Consider the following 7,032-nt stretch of genomic DNA (forward strand, 5'->3'; position numbering starts at 1 on the left):
GAAGGGCTAACACTCGAAACGTCAGCTTTTGTAATCGTTACGGTGGCTAATTTACCTTTTCAACTTTGTTGATATATCCAAATTACACCGATAACTCTAGCTATCGGAACTGTCGTTCTGCTCTCAAAGGTCAAACGATTCAGTACTGGACTGGCAATTCATGGGCGTGGTTGAAATGGACGGATTTTGAAACGTACGCATGGTTTCCCCGTAAAACACTTTGTTCGCAGATCAAGCGATCAAACAACTTGACGTCTTAACCTTGTTTCTCACCCACAGTCTCCTGAGACATTTTCAGAAGGAATTGAATTAAGTTTTACATGGAAAAAGCGGTCATAGAAATAAAGTTTTTACACGGGCTTCTGCAGGAAAGCCGGCCCAAGTCTTAAAATGCGAGCCGTTCTTGGTCGCCCAAAAAAGGGGGGGTCATGGTCTCATACGTTCCTTGTGTAAACCGCGGAAACTGGGGATGAGAGTGTGACGGCTTGTGTTACCAGGTACTCGCTCTTTGTAAACAAAATAATTTACCGAATACTGGGCGTAGTGAAGACCGCATTGCAAAGATTCCTGTCTTTTACGCTCATCTCACATACAAACGCAAACGTCGTTCGTGGTAGGCCCACACAAAATGATGTCGAGCGTTCTCAGAATGGGCCGGTCCACGAACTCTAAAGCTTGAATGCTACTCAAATGTGCAAAATTCATACTAGTTCTCACGAGATAACAAATGAGCCATCATCGTGAGTTCAAACTACGAAAATACTGGCAAAACTGTGACAGCCGATTTAACAACAAACTATGATGCTGAGACGAACACTTCACTTGCTGAAAAAATCACGAATGTCCGTGAACAACTTCGAAGGTGGCGCTAACAAATGTGAATTGGATAAGGATACTGACTGAAGCAACTTAGGTTAAATATCTAAGCTTAGCTCTTCTGTTAAATATCCTGTTTCTGTTATTGGTTTTTATTGAGTTCAATACTTGTAAAGTACAATTTATTATTATCCAACCACACCTAGACGAATATAAATAACGCCATAGACGAGTACAAATATCACGCAGTATTTGTACTCGTCTATTGTAGAGTACCGGTTAAACAGGTTTTCTCGCATCGGATGTTACTAAAACGGGGAACGGGAAACGGGAAACGGGAAACGGGAAACGAGAAACGGGAAACGGGAAACGGGAAACGAGGAAAGGGGAACGGGAAATGGGGAACGGGGAACGGCGAACGGGTGTACAGCGGTAACCCACCTGAGAATTCAAAATGGCGGAGTAAACGATGTTTACAAACGGTCAGCATGAGATTCCATCCACCAAAACCACCTCGGTCGAGAGGGACTGAGGTGGAATACTTAACAACTTGCAAATCATAACCGAAGATTCTCGGAAATCCACGCGGAGACATAGCCGAACACACGAAGAACAAACAGAAACAATGGTGTGCCTTTCATAATTTTGGGAAGGAAAGTGTTCGATTGTCAGCACGGCAAAGATAGAAAAGCTGGAGAGAAAAGGAAACGAAAAGACGCAGAAGAAGTAAATGAAATATTGCACTGTAAATACACATATTTTTCTCATCCGCGACATTGATGTTACTACTGTCACCTATGGCTTTTGAACCCGAAAGGTCAGATACACATCGATCACTGGGTCATATGACATTGATCTCAGAATACTTTTATGACAAACGCGATAAGACTTCAATCTCGGCTAAATTGAAGATGGTTTAGAACTTACCGATTATAAAAACCTTTCACTGACGTACGCTGCTGACAAAAGAGAAAATAAACGCAATTCTACGCTTTTTTATTTCTATCAAGCAGTCGTATGTCGGCTCCTTATCTTTCAAAGCATCGCGCAATGACACTTCTGTTTCTTCACATTCCAAAAACTATATAGCTTGAGAAATGTACTATCACTCATCTTACGCTGATATACTTATCTTTTACAGAAGGCTGGTCACAAAGATTTCGTGTTCAAGAAAAGAAGATTTCTCATTCAAGACACGCGGAAGTTTGACTGCAAAGTACAGATAAAAATGCGAGAAATTTTATTTTTTGCAGAGCACAAAGTAGTTCCACTCGTGTATTGACAGAACATTGATAAATCTGATAAGCGTTATCACTGTCCAAAATTCCTGCTACGTAGTCACCGGCTTATTGACTGGAACGAAAGGTGGTCTCGTTTGTGATTATTCAAGACACTTTGAGCTTCCTCATGTTTTTTCTCTGTGCCTGAGACGTTAGTGTGGTCAAACAAAGCTAACACACTGCCAGCACCAAGTTGTCTTTTCATCCACATAAACGCCGTGAATCAATTTTAAAACCTGACAGAAAAGTTGAGTTGAAGCAGCGGGAAAAGCTTATTTGTGCACTGCATCAGAGGTATTCAGTTTACTGTTACAAGGCAACCATTTTTTCCTTCAAATGTATGATTTTTCGTCTTTCAGATTCAAGAAGAGAGAGCAAAAAGAGATGGGAGACTGCGTCTAGAAATTTGCGAAACCTTTACAAGGGATCGCTAAGTACGAAAGAAGGATTTACATTGAACTAACTCTCATTACAGATCAAGGTAACTAAGTGTTCAACACGAATTAATGTAACGGTCAATGAAAAAAGTACGCGGCGGGCAAGCCGGTCAAAGTGTGACATAAAAGTGCCTGTACATTTTTTGCCATGATTTCGTTTTCTTTGTTGTTGTTGAAGTACAATTTTAAACATTCACACAGTACAAAAAATGGCAACGGAGTGAATAACGTATAGGTGTGTATTACTAGGGCGTTCCCACTTGAAATAGCAAGCATTTTCACAGTTCGAGTTTTTTATTTCTATAGGTCGCTGGAGTATCTCAACCCCTTGATGAGAAGATCATCAAGAGGATCCACGAGCTCGTTGCGGAGGGAGTTAAGGAAATATATGAAAAGAGACGGCATTTGAAAATCTTTGTGAAAGAGGTCTTGTTTCGAGATGATCAGCACAACACACAAACCGACGATACTTCCCTAGGACATCTGACCTGCGCACGCACATGTATCGAGCTACCGCAGGTCAAGAATTGACCCGGCAAATGTCCACATAAAGACAGATAAGTGGAGAAAAGTTTACAACACTGATTCCTTTTTCTTTTTTCCCCACTCAGAACAAGTAAACACGCCTATGGAGGTTCCAGTCTGGTCTGAAAATGAAAAAGAAGGCGATCACTGCAAATTGAAGCATTGGGGTTCTTATTTAAAGCGTATTGTTTATGGTATATCTGTGATCTTTGCCCCGCCTTGACGAGACATCCCTTGATTTTACCATACTGCTTTCTTTTGTTGTTGTTGTTGTTATAGATGAGTTGGATGAGGAAGTACGTCTCACTCAAGAGGGGGGAGAACAAGAGTGGGCAATCAACTCAAGGAGAAATGGGACTGACAAAAATGTAAAGATCACAGAATATTAAAACTTCAAAACAGTTTGGTTTAAATATCAAGAAATTAATGTTACGAGTAGCAGCCAGTTATTGTTAGAGTTTTATCAAGTCCATTACATTATTAAATTCAGAGTTACTTTGTTTTGAGAGAAGGAAATTGAGGAGCTGTAATATACTTATCATCATGGCAGGACCACATAGTAAAATTTGTTTATAGAGACTTTTGGAGGAGAGGGGGAAGACTTGTGACAAGCTGGCTGACATATACATGAACTTTACCAAATGGGTTTTTTTTTTTCAAGTTATGTTACACAAAAGAACACAAAAATAATAATTAATGCTTTTGAATATTAGGAGCCTGGCATAAGCAAGAAATCAAAGTTGATTTGGGTAATAAAGTTAATTTGATTTTCCAATGTTCTTTAATTTTAACCACTCATAAAATTTGTCATTTCAATTTATCCCCTCCATTGTTTTGGATGTTGTATGCAAAAAAAAAAACAAACAATCAAACAAAAAACATTCAGCAACAACTGTCCTATATTGTGGTAAATAATTTATCACAAAATACATGGTATATTATGATTTGATTTACCAAAGTGGCAAAGGCCTTTCACTGTCTATCCATAAATTAAAAGGGGAAATAATTTGTAAAATGTAAGCTATTCTACATCTTGAGTGTATAATTAATCATCCATGTGAAATAGGTTACTTGAAATCAATGTGAAAGATTTGTAAGATATTCAGACCCCTGATAACAATTACTGATGTGCTGATTTGTAGTATTTAAAGTAAAGATTTTAGAGGAAGTAGAGGAAGAAACTTCTGGATATGGAATTTTGTTGCAAACATCTGTTAAATCAGTTAAAAACTCTCTCTTATCATATTGCAAGAGTACATGATTGCCACACCAAAACCTTTTGTATTCTACATTGAACACCATGTGATGATTATGGTTTCAATAATAAAAGCTGCTGACTTAAGAACTTTGCAAAAATATCTACGTACAAAGAAATAAATTGTGGTTATTTACTCCAGTAGCAGGTCAAACCATTCCTCTCTAATGGAAGTGACAGAAATTGTCATGGTGGTTTTGGTGGATGGAGAGAGAAACATCCACCAAAACCACTTTAATCTAATTTCATGTCTTATGATGTCATTATGAACGTTTGGTCAGCAATTGTGCATTATAAGAAATAATTAGCCAGAACGTAAACTGCTAATGTTTTGTGGAATATAATTCTTTTGCTTCCTTGAAGGTCTAACATTGGCCATAGATAAAATTAAAAAGGTACTGTTGTTGGTTTTGATCACTGTTTTGGTGGATGTCCACGCCTGACCTCCACCAAAACTACCAAATACCTTGGCACCTTTTGAATATTGGAAGTATCTGTCTAAAAATTGCACGAAACGTTTTATAATACTACCATCAAACAATAAATTAGTACTTACCATTTCTCGGGTGTAAAGCTTTGACGCAATTTTCCAAACAAATATTCCACTCACGTCATCGGGATGAATCGGAATGTTTTCGTAGCTTCATAACTATCTATAAGTACAATACGTCATGAGGTGTCCATCATTCCATCTCAGTCCCTCTCGACCGAGGTGGTTTTGGTGGATGGAATCCAATGCTGACCTTTACAAACACTGATTTTATCGCTAGGTCGCCGCTTGCAGCGAAATTAGACGACTCACTTTTATTTAACTATTGCTCAGGCGAAGCCTAGTATTCCGAGGCGAGAATTCGAAGTCAACATTTCTGCAATGGCTGCCACAATTTGTTCTGACGTCTCTCTTTGTTTTTCCTTCCTGAAATCTGCATCTTTTGGCAGAGTTTAGGTATGTTGGTTGTTTGCATTGTTCAACAACACGTTTTGCAGATAAGTAGCAAGGAGGTAATATTTTATATTTACAGAAATGAGCTAGGAAACGTAATAACCAGCCTAGTTATTAAAATTACTACATGCAGATATCTGCTTACCTTACCGCAAAATAACATCAGGAACATATCTTTGTATCGACCCATAAACTTCCATGTAAACAATAGAGAAATCAAACATTGACAGAACTTTTAATAACATTTAATTTAACAGGAAAACATGAGGTATGTCTTCAAGAATGTAGGTGTATGAATTCACATTCATGCTAATGCTTACAATATTATTTACACTGCGTTGATCATATTCAAGAGAAAGTGATTGCCATAATGGGCGTGAAAGTCATTCAGCTGTTTGCTTTACAACATTATTAACATTACTAGGTTGCCAGGGTGAAGATATTGTAGGTAAACTTCATTACCTTGCAGCACAATTACTCTATGAATATAAGAATAAATGCGTGTTGGATAATACTGAAATAACTTATTAGACGTTTTGTTGTGTAGTATAGCTGAGTATTTTTACTCGTTATTTGTATTTTGACTCGCCCTACGGGCTCGTCAAAGTACGGCACAACTCGTAAAAATACTCAGCGATACTACACAACAAAACGTCTAATAAGATATGTGTATTTCGTACATAATCACTATTATTATTGCAAAAGCGATCGTGAAAGTTGGTTTGCTTTTCGCATGGAGTTGTATGTGCCTAGTAGAAGACATAGTGAGTACTGTGACATACTAGAAAAAGTTGTCAATATGACTAATGTACATGAAAGTAATGATGTTGCAGTGTCAATAAAAGTACAACGATTCAGATCTCGTCATGCTAATTATGTATATTATACTCGGGTTTAGTGTGAATGCCATGGCTATTAAACGAAGCCCGAGTGAACGCTCCTCGAGCGTCTAGTTTATTTTTAACTTTCTCATAGCTTATCATACATATAGGACTGCCAAAAACTGGAAAACATTTTTGTCTCATAAACACTTAAAGGAAATCTCCAGAGGACGGCTAACAGATGCTCAACGCATCGTTCGTTTCGTTTTCTCGTGCAAGACCGGCCATATACAGATAACGAATTTTGAAAGAAAACAGTCACAAAGTTGGTTCCGTGATGGATAGCAACCCCCTCTCAGTGTTTGTGATTTCTGTTGTCTCAAGATCTCCAACGTTCCAGGCATATTTTAGGTTTCACGGCTTTGTAAGTTTAACCGCCTCCTGGCTAACTCAATTGGTTAGAGCGCCGGATTGTGTTGTGCGGGAGGTCGAGGGTTCGAGCCTCGGCCGGACCAATACTCATGGTCTTAAAATAACTGAGGAGAATTTGCTACCTTTTTATAATATCAAGAAATGGATAGATATTTTAGTCTTCTCGGATAAAGATGAATAAACTGTAGGCCCCGTCTACTGCAGGGTTAGGGGTAGGAGACGTTAATTTCCCACGCACGAGATTACTGTGTGATGGATGTCCTCCCCTGGGGTGGGATGTGTGGGGGGAAAGGTGAGGTCGTTACATGAACTAAAGCAGCTGCCAGAGGCGCCTGATAATGCTGACGTCCGATCTCAACCTTAATAACATTGTAAACCTAAGCAATTCAGCCTATGCTGCTATTAAGGTATCGAATAAACCATTCACTTAACCATTCATTCACTTAAGTTTGAATGAAAGTAATACTACCATTTGCGTTCAACCGTGAAGCGTGACCGTCACTTTCGTGCATATTTATTCTTC

At 38.6% G+C, this 7,032-nt stretch overlaps 1 long non-coding RNA gene across 1 annotated transcript; it reads right to left on the bottom strand.

Moving 5' to 3' along the window:
- Positions 1–2,033: 2,033 nt before the first annotated feature.
- LOC148741840 (uncharacterized) lies at positions 2,034–5,084 on the bottom strand. Its single transcript, XR_015995992.1, has 2 exons — positions 4,870–5,084; positions 2,034–3,180 (listed from the first exon to the last, which is right to left on the bottom strand). It is a non-coding gene; the product is annotated as an uncharacterized LOC148741840 (long non-coding RNA).
- Between the last annotated feature and the right edge of the window lie 1,948 nt (positions 5,085–7,032).

The sequence above is a fragment of the Stylophora pistillata genome, chromosome 1 (assembly GCF_964205215.1).
Source record: "Stylophora pistillata chromosome 1, jaStyPist1.2, whole genome shotgun sequence".
Classification (NCBI taxonomy): domain Eukaryota; kingdom Metazoa; phylum Cnidaria; class Anthozoa; order Scleractinia; family Pocilloporidae; genus Stylophora; species Stylophora pistillata.